Genomic DNA, 23,967 nt, shown 5'->3' on the forward strand with positions numbered 1-23,967 from the left:
TTTGTGCTGGGAAATTACAGCCCAGCACAGAAGCCCTGAACTATTTTGCAGATCTGCTTTGGAGGCTTGTTTCTTTCCCTCTGTGTGTTCTTGGGTTTATTTTCCTTCTGGTGTGGAAATAATTATATTGCTTGTTTCTTATGTTCTGGCTCTGACTGAGGAGGAATGTACTCAGGTTTTTTTATGTTGTGGTGGTGTTTTGTTTTTTTTCCTAGTGCAGTTTCTGCTATTAAAATATTCTGGACAGCAGTTGCTGCCCACGTAGAGCACAGAAATGTGTGTTTTGTGGTTGCAGGACATGCTTGCTCTGGGTGTGCCTCGTTGTTTTGTTCAGTGCCAGTCTCTGCCCACATGGTTGGCCATCATTTATCATTGCCATCAAGCTGGGGAGGCATCATTTACATTAGTAATTAGTGCTTTGGGCAGGCCAGAATTAGCTGCACTGGCTCTTGATTTGGAAATAAGTTTTCTCTTGGAGCTGTGTGTTTTGTAGGATGGAGAGAAGGGTGTGAGGAGGGGATGACACTGGGCTACAGCAGTGCTGTCAGGGACTCTTGGTAGTGAAGAAGATGGCTGGGATATTGTCTGGGTTTTATTTGTGATAGAAAATTAATTATAGCAAAATGCCTCTTCAGTGCCTCAGTTTCTCCACCATGCTGCATGATTTGCCTGAGTTCCTTAGCAGGAATTACTCTCCTCCCTTTCCTGTCTCCTGGAGCAGTGATATGCACAGGGATGTGTGCTGATGCCAGGACTGGGGACAAGACACAGCCCTGCAGTAGCTGAGTTCTGTCACACCACTGTGTGGTTTGGTGTTGTTTGAAATCTTATAGGTCATGTGCACCATTAAAATGATTTCCATGCCTGTTTGGAGAATCTGCTGTGCTCACTTTCATTTATATCCATGTGACTGATCCAGGGCCATATGTTAAGAATATAACTGCTTTTAAGTTATTTTTTTTAAAAGCCATTGGTGTCTAAATATATCTGATAAAAATGCAGACTGGAGCTCTTTAATGAGGCATAAGTCAATCCTTGCTTTCTTTTTTTTTTTTTTATAAGACAAAACCACCTCACACACTGGCTTCTTTTTGTATGGACTTCTGCTTTGCATTTCTACACATTCATCATAGCATGAAGCCTCTGACAAAAGGAAATAAGAAAAGACTGTTTAAGAGACCGTTTTGCTGTGCATAAACCTGAACCTTTGCAAAGGGAAAACCCTGAGCTTTAGCAAGTGAAGTCATGGGCTATGTGATGACAGAAAAGAGAAATAAAAATTATGGTGCTGAGTATGTTTAGTGCAGTTGTGAATTGCACAGCAAAGAACAGGAGCTGTTAAGAAAGGAAATAATTCCAGTTTTGTTCCTTGCCTTTGCAAAATCACAAAATTCAAGTGATGCTTGGAAGATTTTTGCCACCAAAAATCTTCATTTTGCTGGCTAAATGGGTGGAGGCTGGGGATGTGTGGCTATCTCTGATTTTGGGGGCTATGGGAGGAAATGGCTTTGCTGCAGGAACAGCTCAGCTCTGCAGGCTGTGGTTTGACAGCTGAAGTCAGAGCACGGCTGTGAAATCAGACTCTGCTCACATATGGTTGTGGCTGGGTGTGAAATCATGAGTGGTTCTGGCAGTGACAGAAAAAAAGGCAAAAAAAAAAAAAAAAAAAAAAGGGAGATCTGCTTGTTTTGGAAGGGCCTCCTCCTTTTCTTACTGCTCACTGGGTTGATCTGCATGGTCAGTGTGGTGACAAGGCCCAAACTGGGGTCTCAGTCTGGTTTTGCTAAAGAGGACCCAAAACTTGCCTCACCAGCTTTATGGAAGGAGGAGAAGGGAGCCTTAGCAACTCCAGGACTGAAAGTCAAAGGTTGTGTGTACAGAACAGTAGACTTGTGAGACAGAACAGATGAAGTTGTTGAGTTTTGTGAAATGCTGGCCCATGAGGAAAGTTTCTGAGAGGAGGTAGTCAGGCTGTGGTTTTTAATTTGATGACCTCTTTCCACAGGCACTCAAACTTTCAGATTTAGCAAGGCTTTGCATAACAGGAGGTGCTTGGTTTACAGGCTGCACATTCACTTGTAGACATAGGAGCACAATGATAAATTATTTAATTACAGATACCCAAAGAAGCAAACCAGGCACCTGCTGGGCTGTGTTGTCCCTCTGGTTTCCCCCTTTGCATGGTTTCTTGCTGGCTGATTCCCAAAATCCAGCAGTGGTCTCACAGTCATTAAAGCTAATTAGCCAGGGTCTGCTCTGTGAGTGTTCCTGCAGCACACACAGAGTGCTCAGCTCCTCACCCATGTAATGAGCATGTTCTCAGCCCCATTGTTAATTAGCAGCACTCTCCAAGGACTTGTGCTCCTCTTGGCAGTGGAGGTTTGGTGTGGAGCTGTGGTAGTTAGAGCAAGTCCCCATGGGGACTCGTGCAGGCTCTGCCATAGTTGGGTTGTCACCTTTTTACCCTTTGTTTGAATCTCAGCTTCTCCTCTGTGCCTTCTCCTTGCTAAGCAGCACAGTTGCCAAGATTTGTTCTTTTCAGGTTTGCCATTAGAACCTTGTTTTAATCAGTGCTGACAAAGTCCTGGCTGGATCTGAGCACCAGGTAGGGCTCGGATTTAAGAGTTCTTCAAGAAGCTTTTTATGCTACAGGAACATGGTGCTCCTTGTGCTGACAACAGTTTTGTGTCTGTGCCTCTTAATAACCATCCTGTAGTAACACCTTCTCCCTTCATTTGCAAAACAGCTCCATTCCAAGAAGAAATTTCCTCCTGAAAATGTGGAAGTGCAGTTTGTTCTTGGCAAATCCAACTGGGGCTTTATTATCGCTCTGATTTAATATCCTTGCTGATGGAATATTCCTGTAGTGGGGGAAACATCTCTGAAAGGTGATTCTCTCCCAGAAGAACACGCCCCTCCTTTTTTTTTTTCAGACTGAAGGCAGTAAAAGAGAGGAAGCTGGTAAATCAAATAACTGTAAATGAGAACCAAATGATACTTTAATTTTTATATATGTTCAGGATAGAAAAGCAATGTGAGATCAGGAGGTCTTTCCAGAAGAAGAGGGCTGTTCTTAAATATCTCTGCTTTGTCCCTAGTTTTATGTGTTCAGTATCATCCAGAAAACTCTTGGTTTTGCATTTGATTGTAATTTGCATTTAGATTGGCTGCCTGAAGGGAGTCTCTTGCAAGGGGAGATGGGGCTATGTGGCTGCAGTCACTTGCAGATCTGGCTGAAAGTAATGGCATTTACATAAAAACCATTAGCTCTGTTATTGATAAACATGAAAGGCATCCATTTAATTTAATTTTTTGATGAAGAGCTTTAATATAAGCACACAATAGCACTGAGGTAGTAACATTCCTGCCCCCCATCCCTCCGTACTGACCTCTTGTTTTAAGGGCGAGCTTTGATTGGGATTTTGTTGGTGGAGAGATGGGAAGTTATTTCTATTCCAATTTACTCGAGTAGCCAGTTGTCTTGCTCCATTGTGGGGAATTATTTAATGCTCATTTTAAGAGGTGTCTCTATTAATTGAACGGGGATTTAATGTCTCCCTGAAGCACAGTTGGTCTGTGTGTGATGTATACCAACATGTACGCCTGGCAATTCCATGGATAATCTTTTCCTTAATCAAAATGGGTTTAAGGACAACTTCAGTGGCGCCTCATTAAGAGGATAAAGTGTGCTGAAACAACAAATGCATTAAAGGGAACTTCTTTGGTGCACTCCAGATCAGAGCCCAAGTAACCCTTCAGCACAGTGTCTGCAGAAACATTTGTTCCCCTGCGTGTGTAATGGTGCTTTGGGGACCAGGAGGTGTCACAAAGAGCTGTGATTCACTATCCCTGGAGTAACTGGCTTTGGGAAGCTGTTGCTGCTGCTCTCATGTATAAATACCTTGCTTTTTTCCTGGGATGGATCAGGTCTGACCTGACAGCCTCCAGAGGCAGCCTGTGCTGTAGTTGTTTTCAAGCATCACAGCATTTGCTTGAGAGGTTTTGTTGAGAGCTTGCAGGTGCTTTGAGTTCTTGACCTCAGAGCTAGGGAGGTGAGCATGTCTGTTCTGCATTGATTACCTGGCCTACTTCTTGATTTAAAAAAAAATTTAAAAAATGTTTGGTCACTTTATCTTTATTTACAGCTCCTTTTCCTCTCTAACAGGCTCCAGACAGATGAATAGAGAGCTGGCTGCAGAAGAGGGACAGATTCCAGTTTGCCAGCTGATCACTGTGTACAGTGAGTACCTTCATATTTCAGGAATAAAACTTTCTGTAGTGCCTGATGTCAGCCTCAAATTGCTTCCATTGGGACACAACATTAAGTCTGCCTGCTTGGACAGTGTTTTCCTAAAAGTACAAGTTTCCTTGGCTTAGCTCTTGTTTTGGGAGAAGTGTGCTCCAGCTCTTTTTATCTGAAGTGGTAAATTGTGTCCTCATCCCACTTCCAGTAGTGGCAGAGCAGAGAACTGCTGCAGTTCCATCTGGTACCTGCTCAGGGCTGTGGGGAATCAACACTAAAGGTCTAAAGGTGTCACCTGAGGCTCCCTGTGCTGCAGTGGAATGCTCCCCAGAGCTATTCCAGCCTTGTTGGAGGTGTTGGAACTGAGTGAGGAGGGTGGATGAGGGACCTGCCACGGCACATGTCAGGGTTACTCATAAAGGAGGGCTATGAAATCAGCTAAATGAGGCTTGGCTTGACTGGTGGGTGGAAAAGAGCAGGAAAAAACCACTGGAAAGCATTGTCCAGTTCATGGTAAGGATGACAGGTTTGCCCTGAAAGTGGAGGAGAAAATCTTTATTTCATGGGGAATTTTTACACATTAAAATGTCTTGCATGCATGTTAACGGGCTGTAATAATGAGTCTGTGCTTTATGAGGTGTCTGCAAACATCTTAGAACTCGCTGCTGTGAGGGAGTAAATACTTGAGCTAGTAAATACTGATTTATTGGTATGTCTTGGCCCATGTGGTGCAGTGGTGTGGCCAGACTGAAGTAAGGAATTGCCTGATACAGGTGTCTGGAAGCCAGGAGGATGCTCTAGTATGGGCTGTAAAATTCAGGTGAGTGTGGGAGCTGCAGCAATTGAGTTTATTATGACAGCCCTAGCAGGTGATTCCCTAAGGATAAGGTGGGATGATGAATCTTGAAACTGAAAGTGCTCATTAACCAAAGTCAAGGATGAAATAATTCATTTAGAAACTGGGTTGTGTCATCAGGTTGGTGTGGATAGATCCAGAGAGCAGGGCAGAGAACCTCTGAAAGGGAGGGAAAGAGGGGCAAACTTATTTGTGGCTTCCTCATTTCTCCCCTATTTGAGCAGTACATGCAGGATGTCCTGGGCTCAGGTGTCTATTCCTGTTATTGCAGCATTTCTTCTTGTGGATCCAGGAAATCTTTGTGCCCTGCCAAACACAGCAGGGACTCCCCTCAGCTGGAACAGAGCCCCTGTGAAAAATCAAACAGTGAATACCAAAACTGGGAGTAGCAGCTGGGGTCATGTGAAGGACAAACAATGGATTTTGCCTGATGCTTTTCCCAGCAATCCTTGGAAGTTTTGCAGAGTTTAAGTGTAGGGATTTCAGGATTTTTTGGACTATTTTTGGTGCAATTTTGGAGGTTTTGGGCCATTTTAAGTCACATTTCCTCTGGATATTTTGCCCACCCATTTCCCCAGTTTTTTCCTCAGAAATCCTTGGAATCTCACTGGATTTGGGGGTCATTTTTGGTTTTTTAGTATAGATGTTAGTGGTTTTTCTGACCATTTTTTCTGCAATTTCTGGAGGATTTTTGTGTTTCTTAGTGCGAATTTTCAGGGATTTTTCCTGGGTTTTTTTGGCTGAATTTCTCTTGGATTTTTCCTGATGCTTTTCCCAGCAATCACTGGAATTTTGGCAGAGTTTAAGTGTTGTTGTATGGATTTCAGGAGTTTTTTGTCCATTTTCCAGTTAATGTTGGGTATTTGGGGCCATATTAACTCGCATTTCCTCCAGATATTTTGCCCGCCCATTTTCACTGTGTTTTTCCTCAGAAATCCCTGAAATCTCACTGGATTTTGGAGCCCTTTTGGATCCATCAGGAAAAATCCATGAGACATTCAGCCTAAAAAGCCCAGGAAAAATCCCTGCAAATTCACACTAAGAAACACAAAAATCGACCGACGGTGCCACTGTGCCAAGGTCCTCATCGACAGCTCTAATCCCAGTGTGTGCTCTGAGCCACATCTGCTGACTTCAGGAGCTGCAAGCAGTCAATACCATTGAATTCTCCTTCCCTTTGCATATCTTAAGGAGAAGGAAGTCTCAGGCTGACAGCTGTGCTGTCTGCACAAGGCCACAGGCTGCACAGGTTTCCCCCAGGACATCATTTGGCCTGTGCAACATTTATTACACTGCTGTGGTGTGCAGCAGGTTCAGCAATGACTTTCAGAAGCCCTTCTGGGTTAGTGGGCCTGGTGGCTAGAGGAATGAATGTAGCAGACAAGGATTTCAGGTTTGGAGTCCTTTTTAGGGTGGAAGGCTGTGATTAAAGCAAGGAGTATGAATTTAGGTCAGTAGGAGATAGCTGAGGGAAAGGCTGTTCTTGGCAGGGAGCTGGAATAGAGATGATGCTGGAAGCAGTCTGTGATTGCCATGGAGCAGAAAGGGAAAATAACCTGTTTCAAGGGAGTCCTTAACAAGCCATTCTTATGCAAGACTCTCTCCATGACACTAAATATCTAAATAACTGGGTTGGGCCTGGAATCTAAAAATACTTTCAGGAGAGTTATCTTCCAGCACCTCCTGAGGCTTCCTGGCTTGGCAGCAAAGCCAAGTTGTGCAGGAGTTTTGTGGCAGGTCCCTTCCTGTGAGGATGTGGCACCATCCATGTGAACAGGAGTGTGGGTCTGATGCTTCCTGTGCTTCACAGGGGCTCCTGTGGTCTGCTGCAATGAAGAAGGGCTGGGGGAGAGCACCTGGGTATGGCAGGGAGGGTTTGTGCTCTTCTTACTGCTGTTCTCCTCAGAGATGCTGGAGACTTTTGTGTGCTTCTTAAAAACTCAGAATATGGCAAAAAACCACCTGAGCTGTAGGTCTGTCCTGTCTCCAGCCATGCCAGTAGGAGTGGCCTTCATCTCCCATCAGTTTATTCAGCTCTTGGTTGAATCCCTCTGTGCTTTCAGCCTCTGTCCAGGCATTTCAAAGTTTCCCTTTGTGTGGTGAACCACTTCCTTTTGGGAACTGCACCTACTGCCAGCTCGTGTACTGTAATAAATTCATGTTTGGGGAACTGTCATTTGCAATTGTATAAAATTCATTGTATAAAGTTTACTCTTTTCCAGAGTAAAATGTCCTAATTGATTCAGTAGTTCTTACAGAGATGCTTCATGTTTTTGACCATCTTCACTATATTCACTATTTCCAATTTTTGGTCATTTTTTCTTCTCTTAAGTGTTCTTACTTGAAGATTGAAAGAACATTTGGTTTCTGAGGTCCTGTCCTTTTGCTGCTGCAATTCGCTGTATGTTTTGCCATAGAAAAGAACACAGGAATTTTCATGCTCTATGAAATAATAAGCCATAACCTTTTATTCTTTTTTTTTTTTCTAAAAAGCAGAGATCTTTGTGTCTAATCTAAAAAACTCTATCAGAGAAGCTATGAATAAACCTGATAGCATTCCAGTGCACTGAGTCACTGGAACAATACATTGTTAACAAGGAGCCCTGGCAGAGCTGTGTGGCTTTGTGCTAAAGCTGTCAGCCAGGATATGGGATGGATCTTTGTATCCTGCAGCAGTTTTGTGAAACTAAATGGCTGCTGGTGCCTCCTGCACCTTCTAAATGAGGACAAGAAACACTCTGGGTGTTCCACCCCTTTCCCCCCTGCATTGATTAAGAAATGATATCAAAATAGAAAATTGATCTTATTTAGATCAATATAAATCAGAGTCATCAAAGAGGTTTTGGTTCTGCAAGGGCATCTCCTCTGCTTTGCATAAAAGGAATTTATTTTATTAGTGGCTTCCAAAAAGCAGAAGTGGAACACGATGTGATTAAAGTGTTAACACGCGGGCTGCAGAGCGATCTGCCTGGGGCTGACAAGTCTGTGGTTTTTCTATCTGCCCTGACTCAGATCTGTGGCTTTTGTGCTGCCCTAAGGTGAGTCAGGGCTCCCGCAGGGCTGATTAAAGCCCTGCCCTGTGGGCAGCCTGGGAAACTTGGGCCTCTCTTCAGCTGAGAACTCTTGGATGTTTTCCTCAGCGCTGAATCACAGCTCCCTGGACCATCAGAGCAGTTTTTGCAATGTTGAGGTTTATCTTCCACTCCTCCTCTGTTATTTCCACCACTGTGCTTTTCTTTCTGCTGCTTTCCCAGTGCTTCCTTCCTGCCTTTAACCCCAAAGAGCTCCCAGGTCTGTCTGTGCTGCCCTGGTGGCTCCTGTTCTGCACAGGGAAGCCAAAGGAACAAGTCCTTGTAGCAGCTCTCCCAAAGCAGCCAATTAGTGCAGCACAATCAGTTCATTGCCCAGATTTGTCAATTAAACACCAAAAGCTCCCCAAAGCCTCACCTGGCCTGCCAAGATGTGTCACCCGTGCCTCAACCAGTCCTGAACCCAGCTGGGGAGTCCTGGACACCACGAGGAGAAGAGAGGGAGAGAAATACATCCAGAAACTGTAGGCTGATTTTTTTTTGTCACTCCCCAGGATGTGTCCCAGCCCCTGCTTGTTGGTGAAGGATTTATTTATTTCTTCCTTATTATTTCTTCCTTCCTTCCATCCATCTATCTATCTATCTATCTATCTATCTATCTATCTATCTATCCATCCATCCATCCATCTCCATCTATCCATCTCTCTGTCTGTCTGTCTCTCTCTCTCTCTCCATAAATTTATACCTATATATGCATAAATTTATATATATAGACATAAATTTATATTTATGGTTCTTTCTCATTCTTCTTTTACTCTTATGTATGCCTGCCAGCCCACAGCCAGCCTACTATAATAATTTCAGCTGTAGCTTAGTAAGGTAATAAATTGAGAGTAATTTTTAATCTGCTTGGGAGAAAAACAGCTTAATTGGCTGTTTCTCCTGGTGGTTCCAGCATTATTTTTGGCCTTGGAGGGTGTAAATGCAGCAGCTATTGATCTCCCTGAATGAGGGGTCAGCTCTTCCTGGACAGCACTGGAACACTGCATCTATTTATTTCTATTTTACCTTTTTTTAGTACATTGCCTGAATAATACAGCCAGTGTGGCAAGGGCCTGTAAAATGCTGAGTTGTGTGGTGGAATTTTGCTCTGCCCAAGTAAATCTTTGGTGATGAAGGACTCCATGTAGGGGAAAGCTCCTGGATCAGCCTGGAGTAAGGGAAGGTTTGGATCCCTGTGGTGATCAAGCCACGCTGGGGAAATGGAACTTGGAGAATCCAGCTCATGCCATCACCCAGGGGACTTTTCCATTTAATGCAGCCATTGAAACTGGGAGCAGGGGCTGTGTGGGACAATGTGTAATGGGGGAGCTGGAACAGGCTCCCTTTGTGGCACATCACAAAGCCAGCAGTATGTGCTGGAGTGCTCCTGCATGCTGGGCCTGGAATGTCAGCCTGGCTCCTGCTCTCCTCCCTTCCAGCCAGGAGCTGCTCTGGATTTGGGGAGAATAAGTCACTGTCTGTGTGTTTATTTCATTTCTGCTCACAGCTCTTCCTGGATCACACAGAGGGCTAGAGGGAAAGAGCTCAAGTGAGGTGAAAACCATCAGGTTGCTGAGATCCTCCATGGTGTGTTAGTGCAGGGCTGCAATTCTCCAGCTCTCTTCTTGCTCCACAGAACTCCCTGACAGCAGGTTGTAGGGAGGGGGAGGTCAGACCTTCTCCCAGATAAAATGAGAATATAAAAGGAAACAGCCTCAAGTTATGCCAGGGGAGGTTAAGGCTGGCTATTAGGAAAAATTTATTCATGGAAAGACTGGTCAAGCATTGGAATGGGCTGCCCATGGCAGTGCTGGAATCACCATCCCTGGGAGTGTTCAAAAAATGTGTGGATGTGGCACTTGAGGACCTGGTGTGGTGGTGCTGGGTTGATGGTTGGATTTTCATGATTTTCCAATCTTAACAATTCCCTGATTCTTCTCTCAGTCTTGCTGTTTTGGTCATTGTTAAATAACAAAATCCAGTCACTCTGTGGATGGGGATGAGCTTTGAGGTCCTTTCCAACCCAACCCATTCTATGAACTTTTATTTATCCAACAGCAGGTACTGAAAGTCCTCTCTGGAAATAACTTCAGTTTATCTGACCTCAGACACCTGGGAAGGGAACAGTGCTGGGATGAGCAATGAACAAATAAAAGAGAACAGATAAAAACTTCTTTGTGATATGATAATGTTACAGTAATTATTTACTATAATAAAGCTATTTCAAAGTGGTTAAAATTATTAAAAATTATTAAAATTATTAAAAGGACTCTCCAAGAGTGAGAAACAATGGCAGTAGCACAAGTTGGATTCTGTGAGTGAACTCTAGAAACAGCTGGGTGTAAATGCATTTCAGATCTCCTCAGACTTGATAAAGACTTGGGAACTTCTGCTGTGGATAAAAGTGCATTAGCTCACATTGTCAGGTGAAGCTTTTACTACACTAAAGGTTCACCTGCCAGTTCAGAGGGAATTATTGTGGGAAGCACAAGTGGGATCCTCCTTGCTTTTGTGTGAGGAAGTTCCCAGTGCAACTCCATCTCAGAGCGCCCCAATAAGAGAAAGATTTACTTTGTGAATTGTTCTGTCATCACTCAGCAGGATAATTGACTTCTGATTAGGGAGAAAATCTAGCTGCAGGTTGGTGTTTGAGGTTCTGAAGTTCTCTTGAAAAGGCAGAACTCTTCTTCAAACAGCAACAGCTCTCCTGAGAACAGGATGCTGAAAACTCCATTATACAGCATTGATGTAACAGCTGTTCCTGTTTGAACAACTTTATTTCTTCCTCCTCCTGTTGCAAATCAAAGGAAGAGTGGGAATCAGTGTTGTTGTTTGTTCAGCATTAATAACAAGGTTGTTAAAATCTTCACTGCTGGAGATGTTTTTGTCACGTGCTTCCTGCACTTGGTGGCTCTCAGACCTGCTGCTCTCTGGGTGTTTTTAGCTGGTGATGCTGATGACTGAAGGATACTTATTCCTTCTGTTCCAGCTCCCAAGTGACTCAGGAGCTAAAAGCAAGCCAAGATCTGTGCCTCCCACAGGCAGCAGAAAGGCTGATGTGGAAGTCACAGGCATCTTGCTGTGAAGATGATGCTTAAAAGTTTGGAAGAGGAATTCTTCTTGGTCCAGAGTGGTGAGCAGGGGGGGCAGCTTTACCTTGCCACACAACAGAACAGATTTCACTTCTGCCTCTGAGGCAGGATTCAGCCTGGACCTGCATTAGGTAGTGCTGCAAAAAATCTGCCTGAAATTTATGAATATCCTGAGTTGGAAGGAACTCACAAAGATCATCCAGTCCAGCTCCTGGCCCTGCACAGACACCCCAACAATCCCACTCTGTGCATCCCTGAGAGTGCTGTCCAAATGTTCCTGGAGCTCTGGCAGCCATGGGGCTGTGGCCATTCCCTAGTAAAGTGGGACTTGAGTCTCTGATACTAATTTATGAAGAGTCAGATTGTTGTTTTGCATATTGGTATTTACACTGTTGTAAAGAGAGGGGGAAGTGGGGCTGGGTCTGTAATGAGATCAGAGCCACTACAGCCCTCTGTACCCAGTGAAAGGATTTTAGAGAGATTTAACCTGGAGAGGTGGAAGGGGACTGCAGTGCAATCCTAAGGAAAGGAGGATTTACTTCTTCCCTTTTCCCTCCCATCTCCTGTGTGGGGCTGAACTCTCTGGCTCATTCTGCTGATCCAGCTGCTGCCTTTCCCTGTGGACAGATTTAGAGTCCTTTTAATTCCATCTGGAGTGCTCACCGTGAGGCATCACAGAGCTGATGCCTTTGAGGAGGGAAAGGAGCCTTTGTCAGGTCTCCAGGGAGCTAATTTATACAGATCCTCTTGGGTTCACTGGCCAAGTGTGTCTTTGTTTCCATGTGCTTTTGCCTCTGAGATGGAATCCTAAGAGCAAGGCCAAGTGTCAGGCTGCTGCTGGTGGCAGGGCTGCAGCTGCACAGCTCATCCTTTAAGGAGGGAAAATTGCCAAAAGTTTTGGGCTGAATTGGCTGTCTCAGCCTTTCTGGTCAAAGTTGGCTTTTGTTGTTCCAGAGTTGTGGATTTTGTCAACCTTTAACCTTTAGACCAGAGCACTTTTAAGTAATGAGTTTATTTTATCAGAGATATAAGCAGGAGATTAGAAGGTGTGTGGGGAAAAAAAATGATCTTGCCCTTGCCAGCTCTGATTGGTATCACTGGTATATTACTATGTGCTGGATTTTATTTTTAGACATTAAAAAAATCATGAACGTTTAAAGAAGTATTACAGCTGCATTTTCTTCAAGCCATGATTACAAAAGGATAAAAAATTGAGACAGAATTTCACTACTTGCTGTTGAGCAGAGAGCTTTGCCTAATAACCAAAATTAAATTTTTTTAGATGTCTGCCTTGAACAATCTCTCCAGAAACTTCTTAGAGTGGAGCTCAGCCTGAATAGGAAAGCTTTTAAAAAGTCTGTTGGAAATCCCAAATCAGCAGGGAGTAGATGGAAATATCAACAGGAGAAAACAAATTCTGCACAGGCTGAATTTGTTTTCAGAGCAGTTTTCCCTTTTCTGGAGAAGGAGGAAATGCAGAGTGACAGAGAAGTGACTGGTGAAACTGCTGGGTCTCCTGATAGTTTTTCCTGCCCAAATGAAGGCCTCTGTTTTTTTCTTTGCCTCTGTTCACTTTATTCAGAGTAAGTGTTCCCATTATCCCGTGTGTGTGAAAGGCTCCTGGCTCCTGAGCTGGATAATAAGGGAGTAAGCCAAGAGCAGCCTAATTTATAACTTGTGAAGTGATTCTCTTCAGAGCACTAATGAGCAGTGACCCAAGCACAGGTAAATTATCTGTAGGGTTTTTTCCCCCCTTTTCCTCTTAAATCTCTGATCATTTCCATCCCCAGGCAACCTGTCTTTCACCACCATTAGCGTTGTCTCAGTTTCTGTCTACATTCCAAAGTTGAACCACTTTATCCACAATTGATGTGTGCTCCTGTAGAGTGGAGAGCAAAGGCTGGTATAAAAGCATTTAAAATAGAAAGGCTCATTCTTGTGTTGGGAGAGGAATAATGGACGTGGGACACAGCTGTAGAGTTAGAAAGCTCTCTAAATTTAGAGTGTGGCTGTGCATTGTAGCTGAGCTGATCTCATGGCAAGCTGGCACTGCAAGGAAAGGTTTTGCTCCCAGCCTGATCTTTTTGCACTGATACAGATCCAGTTCCTTCCCTCTCAGACAGTTTCCTTCCAGCCTAACTCCCTGATTCAGGCTTGGAAGCTGGGGAGGAGATCTCTCTTTTCAGCAGCACCAGGCCATGAGATCAGCTAAGGAACAGCAAACTCACATCCTAAACAAAACCCTTCACTGTCTGAAAGGTGTTCCCAGCCATTCATTCTCTCTCCCTCTTGGCATTCTGGGGCAAAAGGCAGCTTTTCCTCCTCTTGGTTATCCTGAGTAAAGTTACTCCTCTTTGCTGACAGTCCCCAAAAGAATGCAGAGAATTGTGGGCAGGCCATTTGTATGGCCTGTCATGTTCTGTGTGCTACAGCCAGCTTGAAAAATAATTAAAACCCCAATGTTTAGCTGGTTTTTTTGCTGGATGTTGTTGGATACTTAATGGAGCTCGTTGGCAGTAAACACTCCTTCCCTGGGGATCTTTCCAGAGTCATTAAATCTGGTGAGGGATAATCTGGAATAGTCTCCTGTTTGTCTGGAACATTTGCTGGACATGGGAGCTGCAAAAAGGGGCCCTGTCAGGCATCCCTGAGCAGCTGCAGGGTGAAAACAGAGGTGAAGGGCCAGCACAGGGGTTACTGAAAATATTAATTACAGATGATGTCTGATTCTGTAAATAAGAAGCACAGATGTTGTCGTGCTGGTGAAAAAACCCCAACCTTTAACTTTATGGAAGGTGTTGATCCCCCAAAGGAAAATTATAAAGGGCCACAAGCAGTGACTGAGAGTTACAAAGTGGCTTTTAGTCAGAGATGTGCAGATTCCAAACATTAGTTTGGGTGGGAAAAATGGGAATTAGTTCAACAGCTGCTGGGCTCTTTCTGAGCCATTTCAGAGTGGTGACTGCAGCAGGTTGTACTTGATGTAGAAGGTTTAGAGCTTGTTTATACCCAGTGTCAAATTCCAGGCTATGGAGTGCTCTTGTTTTGTGTGTGGTGCTGGCTCCCCCAGGAGAGGCTGAGCACAGGTGGGGACATTGATCTCTAGAAGGTCATGACAACAGCTGCAAGGTGGCCTTTGCAAAATGCTTTATGTCCAAAGGGATGTGGTGCAAAAATTCTCTGCTTTCTGCTCAGCTGGGGCTTTTTTCACAAAACATTCATTTTCAAGAAGGATTTAAATGTGATTTCCAGATGTTAATGTGATAGTGGGTTTAATGCTGTATTTTGAGGGAGCAGCCTTTGCTGATTGTTACCTTGGGCAACGTTTATAACCAAGCAACCAAAAAAGCAAAAAGGGAAGTGATAAAGAACATGCAAATATGGATTTGGGTTGGAAGGCCAAAAATGTGCTGGGGCTCTTACCAGAAAGCATGGAATAACAGATCCTGGCCCCTGCCCCTTGCCTGGAGACCCCTGCAGCCTGCAGTGCTGAGCCTCACTCCTCTCCCTGGAGTTTGGAGCAGGGCTGCTCGTGTGGCAGAGTGGCAGCAGATCCAGAACCAGCCCAAACCTCTCAAAAGTTGGTGGGAAAAGCCCAGAGCAGCAGCCAGGAAAGGTCAGTGCAGCTGCCTTGCATTGCAGTTTGTGTTAAAACACAGAAATAGGTCCCAGCTGGAATTGCCCTAATTCCAGCCTTGTCATCAAGATGAAGTGGACTGCAAATACATTTCTGTGGGAATTGCTGCAGATGCAGAGCACCTTTAATAATGTTTCAATATCTACCTCACTTGTGTGCAGTTTTAATTTAACCAGAAGCCAAGGGCACAGATGGAATTAGGAGCCAAAATACTTTGAACTTGTAGCTAAAAACTACATTAAAACATTATTTTAATGCCTGTAGTACCATATTCCTGTGTGAAAAAAAGCTTTTCAGCTTGCTCTGAATGCAGCACTGGACAGTGTCCTGATGGGCACAGGGTGGTGAATTGTGTGCTGTGCCCTGTGGGTTACACTGTAAAATAAACTGAATATAAAGTACAGATCTATAAAACCATTGTTACTGTGTGTGCAATCAGTGTCTGCCTTTGGGTGTGAGCTGTGCAGGAGGGACCCTGTCCCACAGCATTTCTGCTGGACAGGGGTCTGCAAGTCTTTGAAGGTGCTTCTCTTACTCTCAGGTTTCATTTTCTGCATCCTTAAATGTACTTCCAACTGAAATATATCCTAAATCAGCTGCTTCAGGGGTTTGGGGTATTGTTTTTTTGAACAGGAAGGAACTCCAAATTTGCTTATTTTCATGGTAAGATCACAGGCATTGGCCACCATTGTGTATTTTGGTGTTTTAGTTCACATGTGTGTTTATGCATTTTCTTCCTGACCTTTGCAGATGTTCTCAGCTACTCTTTTATAGATCTGACAAACTGACCCTTCCCCTCTTAAATACCAAATGTTCCATGTCAATTTAGCAAATAATGGAGTGGTTTTCTTCTGAGGAAAAGCTCTTTTTTCCAGGACACAGTGGTACTCCTGCCCTGCCAGTGTAGGTGCCTCAAATACTCTGTATTCTTTTGTCTTTTTTGGTAATGATGCTCCTTTTTATTTCAGTGGTTCTGCCAGTTTTAACTCACTGTTTTGGTTTCAATTGACACTATTACTGTTTTATCCTGCTGGAGAGTGGTGTTTTATGGAATGGGAAGCTTGTTTGGAATGGCAGGAATAGCTACAAGGAAGGGCTGAGATCACTGGGCTTGTCCAGCCTGGAGAAGAGGAGGCTGTGGGGAGACTCATCAGGGGCTGCAGCTTCTTCCAATTTCTGCTCCCTGTGACAGGACAGGGCTCAGGGAATGGCTGGAGCTGTGTCAGGAGAGGTTTGGGATGGAAATCAGGAAAAGGTTCTTCCCTGGAGGGTGTTTGGGCACTGAACAGCTCCCCAGGGAATGGTGACATTCCCAAAGCTGCCAGAGCTCCAGGAGGGTTTGGACAATGCTCTCAGGGATTTTGGGGATTATTGGAGTGTCTGTACAGGTCAAGGGGTAGATCAATGATCCCTATGAATCCCCTCCAACTCAGGGTATTCCATGATTTTAAGCTGTCACAGGAAGAGTTGTTGAATTGGTTTGGGTTTTTTCTTTTCCAACTCACCAAGCTGTTTTAAAACTCATTTGTAGTGCCCATATTGATCTCAGAGTTTGTTTTTTCTGCAGAGCCAAGGTTTCTGTTGGGGCAGTAGTCAGATAGAAGTGAGAGGGATCAGCTCCATTCTGGCTGTGCTGGGCTGGGAAGGTTAATTTGTGTTTTTAATGCTGTATCTGTGGGGCACTTCCTAAGCACAAAGAGCAGCTTTAACCTTAAGTTAAAAGTGCCTGAGATATTCATTCCCCTCTCTGCAAAATAGGGATAAATACTTCTTGATCTGCCAAAAAAGTGGCTGTGTGGGTTTAATTAACATTTGCAAAGTGCTTGTGGATAACATCTTTCATCTGAGTCTCTGAAGCAAAATATTCTCGGCATCCTCGCTCAGCATTGCAATTATTCCTCCAGCTGTCATGAGCTGTGCCAACAAAAACTACTCTGCTGTCATCAAGGGATTGTTGATGCCTTGTGACTTGTTTGGATTTTGATACTCTCTTCCCCCTGCTCCTTCTCCCCTTTCAATTGCTGTGTAAAATGTAGTGTATTGTCCAGATTTGGGGGAGAGGATGAACCTGTTCCTTCCCTCCACAAACTGTTTCATGTCATGGTCTTGCTTGTAGCTCTTTTTTTTGGTCTATGCCCTTGGAGTAGAACTGTTTGTTTTTTGGGGTTTTTTTTCAGTCTCTCTATTCTTAAAATACTTTTGGTCTTAGTTTCTTTTTTTGTTTTTTTTTGTATCTCTTTTTAAAACACTGCCATAATTTATTAAATACCAGTCACTCCAGAGAGATCTGCTGGCCCATGCACTGTCATTTCTTATTTCAAGGTGGATGTGAAAAACCAGATTAATTCCTGCATTCCCTGGTTCTCCCAAGTTCCATTTGCAGCAGTGGGAGAGTTAAAACTTGCAGCTTTGTTCTCCCAAATGCTACTTTTATTGCTAACAGTGCTTTGTGAAATCCTCTTAAAAATCAATATTTCTCAAATCTACTTTTAAAGCAAAGCTTGTATGTATGTAGTCTCCAAGGCAATAATATTACCCCTAAGAATTGATAAATTCAATAGTTGCAGGTGCTAGCCAGGTTGAGGTTCAGCCTTTCTGCAAAACCAGAAGCACATCTGAGCATCACTCAGGTAACTGTGGCCATTGCTGTTATTTCTGTGAGGATTCATTAATCTTGACTTAAAAAGCATATGAGATTTAATTTTTTAAATTTATTTATATATATACTTGAAGGAAGCACAAATGATCATTTGAAGTCTTGGAACCTCTAAGCTCATAATTATCTGTGGGAATGAAGACTACAAAGAAATGACTACAAGAGCAGCTGTGTAGGGCCTCTTTCATCAACCTGTGTGTTAGAGCTGCCTCTGTTTGCTTTAGCACTTAAACCCTTGCTCCTGTTTGCCCTTCACATGGAATAATGCTGTGGGAGAAGGAGCTGGGCTCTGTCCCACTGTGTGCTGCTTCTTAGGGACATTCTATTGTTACTGGCAGGGGTTTTAGAGGCAGAAAAATGAAATGCAGCACAAGAACTCCTCTTCTCCTCTTGAAATTCCAGGTCATAAATCGCAGAGCACACAGCAAAATGTGGTTTTTCTCTGCCTGGTGCTTTTGGCTCGAGGGGTTTGATGCTCCAAATTGAAATTAATAGCCCTGGTTGCCACTGAGGGTGGGGGGAGTTGTGACTTCCCAAAGATTTGTGTCCTTGTTTGTCAGTGTCAGCTCCATTATGGGAGAAGGGATGAATGACTCCCACGTCAAATGGAGCAAGTTTCATCTTCCCAGATGAGAGTTCTGAATGCTGCCAAGTGTGTCAGTGATGGTTTTAAAAATAATAAATCTGACCATGGTGCATGCACTTCCCTCCTCACCAGGGACTGGGATGAGATCTACCACTGCCTCCCTTTGCTTTGGGCTTGAGGGGGAATGGAAAATCTTAGAGTGAGCGAGCACTTAACCAACTTTGGTTAAAAACTGAGATGAGCCCATCTGAGCACCTGGATAATCATTTGTTCTTTATGCAGCTGCTGAGATCTGAGCCTGTGGCAGCACCTTTCCTGCTGTGTCCTTTGGGAGGGTGTCCAGTGCTGCTCTCAGCTGGGGGAGGTTTTCTGGTTACCTTTTTGGCTAAATAGCTTTTGATGTTTTCTCGAGGAATGAAAATGACAGGAAATGTTGTTTGATATTTGGAAATCAGTTTTGCTTTCCCTGCCTGTTTTGGAAGGGTTGGGTTTTCCCTTCCTCTCTCCTGCCTGATACCTGTGGCAGTGCAGGTGTCTCCTGAGGCAGCTTGGTTGTTCATGCCCAGCAACTCTGGGTGGGAGAATCAGAGAAACCTGGAAGGGTTTGGGCTGGAAGGGACCTCAAACCCCATCCAGTGTCACCCCAGCACCCTGCTGCTGTCCCTGGTTCTCCAAGCCCTTGGACACTTCCAGGGATCCAGGGGCAGCCACAGCTTCTTTGAATACAAGTGGCTTTGAGGACAAACCTGGAAGAGGAAAAGAGAGCAAAAAGAGCAATGATGTGAGCAGAGGTTGTTTCTGTAACCCTGAGCTCTGCTTAAGCAGCTCTGTGCCCCCTCACAGCTGGGGATGAGCAGAGCAGGATGAGCATCCAGGGAAGTTACTGACTTGTGTCCCTGCACTGGGAAGCAAACTGCTTCTGTGTCATCCTGTGGCTTTATTGCTGAAAAATGAGGCTCCTGCTCCCTCTCTTAAGGGACTTGTTGATCTTCCACTAGTGCTCCATCACCTGAAGAAAGCTCAGGATTACATCTGTGAAATTGTAATGTTGGCACAGAAGCACAGCCTTGTGTGTCATTGGCAGATAGTTCCTCTCTCTCCAAATACCAGCAGCCATCAGCACATGTTCATTTTTTAGCCTCTCTTCACTCTGGGGCTCTTCTGTTCCTGGAACAGAGGTGATCAACAAGCAAGTTTGTCATTATTTGTTTCCTTACATATTCCTTAATTACAGCACTTGAGGGGAGGAAGTTTTCCAATCTCTCCCTCTTGTTTAGTTCAGTCTCATCCTAAACCTTTTTTGGGGGCTGGATTTATCTGAGCTGTGTCTCAGAAACTTCAGCTGCTGTTCAGCCATCCCTCCCTGTAAAAATCAGCTGGCAGTCCATTCCTAGTGTCAGACCTCTTCACTGTCTGCCTGCCCCAGTGGCCTTTTCTCTTTTTTTGGAGCAAACTGGCATTTCTGAGGCTGGGTGAGTTATTCCCCCCACCTCTGGGCCGTGTTTTCCCTGAGCTGCTATGATTGATTCCATTCACTCCCTTTAAGCAGCCCTTTTCACTTAGCAGAGTCAACACAGTAAAACGAACTTGGAAAACAGATTTGTTATTCCTTAATATTTCAAACTCCCCAGCCTCCCATTTTTTACTTTATTTTAACAGAAGCCTCCTCTGGAAATCCTTTGTTGAAGGTTTTTATCTCGTTTGATGGCTGGCTCCAGGCTCCAGCACTCAACACACATTTAATGGCCTTAAGCATCATTTAATGCTTCCCATTCCCAGGATCTGTGAGCCTTAGACAGCTCAGCATCCACAGCTCTGGAAATTCAGCCTTCTGGGAGGTGGAAAAGTGATTATTGACAGGAAGAGCAGCATCTCACTTTGGTCTGGGAGCAGAAAGTTGGGCTGAGGGTGCTGGAGGGTTCATGGCTCATCTGCATTTGGATACACAGGCAAATTAATCAGAATTCAGCTTCTCAGGATCAATTGTTTGAAGTTTATGAAATTTAGTTCTTGCTCTGAATGAAATTTGCCTGAAGGTTTGTCTGAATTCCAGAGTTAAAATTAAGGTAATTGGAAAGAAGGTCACTTCTGCAAGTAGAGGTTTTGTATTGTTGGACTAATTGCCTTGGATTAATACCCTTTTAGTTAAAAATGGAGTCATTTTCACTCAGTGAAGTCAGAGCTGGGGTAGGACCTAAGAATTCTTGCTGTTTTCAAAGGGATTCTGATTTACTTTGATTTATTCCCCATTTCTGTGCTGGCTGGACCCTGAGTGTTTGTGTCACTGACCATGGGCTCATGTTTGTTGTGCACAGCAAATCCACCCCCTCACCAAGGAAAATCTGCCTTCCTTAATATATAAACAACATAAATTTTAGAAATATATAAAATAACATGCCTTGAGTCTTGCAGAGCAGTTTTAATTGAAAATTTAATTTAAAGCAAGCAGTGTTTTTTTGGGTTTTTTTCTGGCACAGTAAAGTAGTAAAGAAGAAAACCTCCCTGGATGTTTGTAGGAAATTTCAATTTTTGTTTTTAATTTTATTCCTTCTGAAATCTACAATGAAAACAAAATTTCTGTGCAATGCAAAGGTTTTAAAGATGGTCCAGATGAAAGCTTGGGCAGCTCATGGATCTGTTTTCCTATGGAAAATGCTTCTTTGTGGATGTAGTAAAGGCAGAAAAATCTTGATTGTGGATTCCAAATCTGTTTTAAATCTCTTGAACCTACACACATAATTCATCCTTCCTGGCAAAAGCTCTGGTGCTGGTTTTCCTTCTAAAATCAATGAACAGAGGAAAGAAAGTAGGAAAACAAGTGCTGAGATGTTTGAGCAAAGGGGTGTGCTGCTGCTTTTGTAGGTACTTGGGATAAGTGAAAGTGAAGGCAATTTCCTCATCTCAAGCTGCTGTTCTTTTTGTAGGTATTGACTTTTAAATCTTGTTCCTTCTGCAGTTCCTGCAAGGAGAGGAGCACTTGCACTGAGCTGAACTCGAGCAGATGGTGTTGGAAAAGTGTGAACAGGAGAGAGGGACCTGCCACTGCTCTCAAGCACAGATTAAACACAATTTCTCTGGGTAAAAGCCCCTCTTAACATTAGACCTTGGCTATTTTACCTTGAGTATCATCCTTTCCACCTGAATTACAATACTGCAGTTTAATTGTAATAAATTACTGAGTTTAAATGTGGTGACTGTTTCAAAGGCTTGGATAATGCCTGCCTGATACTTGGATGTGGATAGCTCTGATTGGCATCAGGAATTACTGTCTTGGCAATGGATAATCATAAAATCCCAGACTGGTTTGGGGTGGAAGGAACCTTAAAGTTTGTCCTGTTCCACATTCCACCATCCCAGGTTGCTCCAAGCCCCATCCAGCCTGGCCTTGGACACTTCCAGGGATCCAGGGGCAGCCACAGCTGCTCTGGGAATTCTGTTCCAGGGCCTCACCACCCTCCCAGCCAGGAATTCCTTCCCAATATCCCACTGAAATCTGCCCTCTCTCAGCCCAAAGCCTTTTCCCCTTGTCCTGTCCCTCCATGCCTTTGCAAAATATCCTTTTCCAGCTCTCCTGTAAGGCCCCTTGGTTATCTGTACTGATAAGGGATGGACATTGTGCTGGTTCTTAGCACTTCTTCAGTTTTGTGTTGGTTTCAGAGAGATTTATGGAAGAAGAAAAGCATTGGCTTCATTGATGAATTTCTTTCTTTAAGCCAGGAGGGATTTTTTGGTCTCACTAGAAGCCAGAAGCTGCTTCCCCTGGAGCTGAGGTGTCTCAGGGTGGTGCTGGAATATGCAGTGCAGAGAAAGCTTGAAGTGTCTCCAGAAGTGTCAAAGAAAGAAATTTCTCAGATCTTCTACAGTGTAAAGTGTTTCAGTCACTGCTGGTGGCTCTTGGCAGGACCTTTGCAGTGAGGGCTCTTTGCTCTTGTGGTGGGATCAGAGTGTGGCAGGCAGTCCTTGGAGCCTGTCTGATCCCAAGGAGAGCAACTGCTGCCACTTCATCTCCTCTCTTGAGAGGATTTGGTGTCTTCCTGTTCAGAGTTCCATCAGCAGGGGCACTGGGGGCTTTTCCCCAAAGAAACATTCACAAAATCAGGACAGCTTTGTCCCAGCCTGGGGCAATTTCCCATTTCCTGATCCTCATCTTGGACTGTTTGGGTCTACTCTGGCTTGGTTTAACTCACTATCATGGGTACAGCTCTGAGTTTAGTCCTTGTCCCTGTCATTTAACCTCTGATTTTCCTTGTGTCACCTCTCTGTGTGGGAATGAGCCCTTCCAGCTTAGGGACACTTTTCCAGGTGGTGCCCATGGGGCCATCTCTATTCACACTAATATTGGCATTAAATTTGTAGATAAGAATTGGTCTTCCCACATGGCAGGATTGTCCCTTTTCTAATTTTTCTAGTCTGACTTTATAAAAGTGACTAAGTCTCTGTCAGAATCTTTCTCTGTAGTCCTTTAATTTTGTCACAACAAAATTCTAATTTTGTCACAACACAGGATCTTTCTCTGGTTGGTCTTTATCCTAACATTGGTGTCACCATGCCAAAATCCCTTCTCTGCCAATGTGCCCAGGCTTTAATATGAAATTAAACCATGGGGAATCCAAACTACATCAGCAAAAAACTCCAACTTCTGCTCATGAGGTGGCTCAGGGAAGCAGTGCTGATGGAAATCTGCACCATCCAAGGGCACCCTCAGCACAAGATGCTAAAATCAGCATCAAAAGAGACATAATTGGCTGTAAATTTCTCAGTTTGTGTGGTTTTAATCCATTAAATCATTTATAAAATGCAGTCTCACATGGTTTAAGGTTATGGGGAGAGAGAATGAGGCTGCTTTCTCTTGCTGAGCAAAGACGTTCAAAAGCAATAGTGATACCTCACTAATTCTATTTCTTCATCCCATGGCTACAACTGTAAACTTTACAAAAACTGGTTTGTTTGTTTTATATTCTTTTTTTTTTTTTTTTTTTTTTTTTTTGTTTTTTTGTTTTTTTGGTGTTTTTTTTTTGTTTTTGTTTTTGTTTTTGTTTTGTTTTGTTTTGTTTTTTAGGAGGAATCCAAAACAAATATTGACACTTCTTAGGTATTCATATTCGAGGCATGTCAAACATCTGGTGTTGGCAGAACCAGGCACAGCTGAGGCTAATACACAAAAATGTAATAAAGTAGATATTTTGCTCCTGTCTGCTGTTACTATGAAATTCCCATTTCAGTTTCCTTTTCTGAACAAAATGTTACCATTTTATGAATCCAGAGCTATAAAGGATGCTGAGCTTTCCATTTCATGTGCACCTTTGCTGGGTGGGATGTCTCATTCTAAGGATGTGGGACTCTGTGGACTGACAGCAAGGAACTGGTTTTACTCTCTTTAGTGCTTCTTCACAGTTTCTGCAGGCTGGAAGTGCCTCCTTCTAGAAGCAATAGAAAATCAAAAGGAGATCTGAGATTTTCAGTGTTGTGGTTCTTCTCTTTGCACAGCTGGTGCTTCTCAGAGATGTCTCAGATGGGGAAGTGAAAGCCCCAGCTTTTATCTGTGGAGCACTGCGTGTTGATTGCTTGAAGTATTACAAACTCCCAAGTAGTTCAGTGAAATTTCCAGGAAATTAGCATTATTTAGGTCAGCTAAGTGCCTTTGAGTTGCCTTTTGTGTGTATCTGTTTCTTGTTGGAGTCATACTTCAGAAAAAAATGCAACTGAAAAAGCAAACTGCTTTGTCTGTGGCAGAATCATGGAATAGTTTGGGTTGGAAAGGACCTGAAAGATCTCATTTAACCCCCTGCCATGGGCAGGGACAGCTTCCACTATCCCAGGTTGCTC

The 23,967-nt window shown here is 43.7% G+C and overlaps 1 protein-coding gene across 3 annotated transcripts in view; it reads left to right on the forward strand.

Annotated features, from left to right (window-relative positions):
* The window catches only part of EXTL3 (exostosin like glycosyltransferase 3), a 114,144-nt gene that overhangs the window by 16,899 nt on the left and 73,278 nt on the right, over positions 1–23,967 (forward strand). For all 3 annotated transcript variants that reach the window (XM_056486419.1, XM_056486415.1, XM_056486417.1), the window contains exon 2: positions 4,166–4,240. The gene's annotated coding sequence lies outside the window, so the exon portion shown is untranslated. The remainder of the gene's footprint in view (positions 1–4,165; positions 4,241–23,967) is intronic.

This window comes from Oenanthe melanoleuca, chromosome 3 (assembly GCF_029582105.1).
Source record: "Oenanthe melanoleuca isolate GR-GAL-2019-014 chromosome 3, OMel1.0, whole genome shotgun sequence".
Taxonomy (NCBI): Eukaryota; Metazoa; Chordata; class Aves; order Passeriformes; family Muscicapidae; genus Oenanthe; species Oenanthe melanoleuca.